We start from the raw sequence: 350 nt of genomic DNA, 5'->3' as shown, positions 1-350 counted from the left end.
TGGAAGCCTAAACTTTACAGACCCCTTGAAGAGAACAGAGCAGTGTGACTAGTGTAGCCTAGCTCCAAAATCATGCAGGTGAAACCACAGAAGTAACGAAGCCTCAGAATTCTCAATAAAGAATAGCAAGACCCCTTTCTTCTTATCCAATTTCTTCCCCATTTACTCTTTTTTTTTCCCACTGTTTTTTTTTATTACATATTTTCCTCAATTACATTTCCAATGCTATCCCAAAAGTCCCCCATACCGCCCCCCACTTCCCTACCCTCCCATTCCCATTCTTTTGGCCCTGGCATTCCCCTATATTGGGGCATATAAAGTTTGCAAGTCCAATGGGCCTCTCTTTCCAG

Source organism: Mus caroli, chromosome 1 (assembly GCF_900094665.2).
Source record: "Mus caroli chromosome 1, CAROLI_EIJ_v1.1, whole genome shotgun sequence".
Taxonomy (NCBI): Eukaryota; Metazoa; Chordata; class Mammalia; order Rodentia; family Muridae; genus Mus; species Mus caroli.
The sequence above is the reverse complement of the archived record's forward strand: the minus strand, read 5'-3'. Positions refer to the sequence as shown.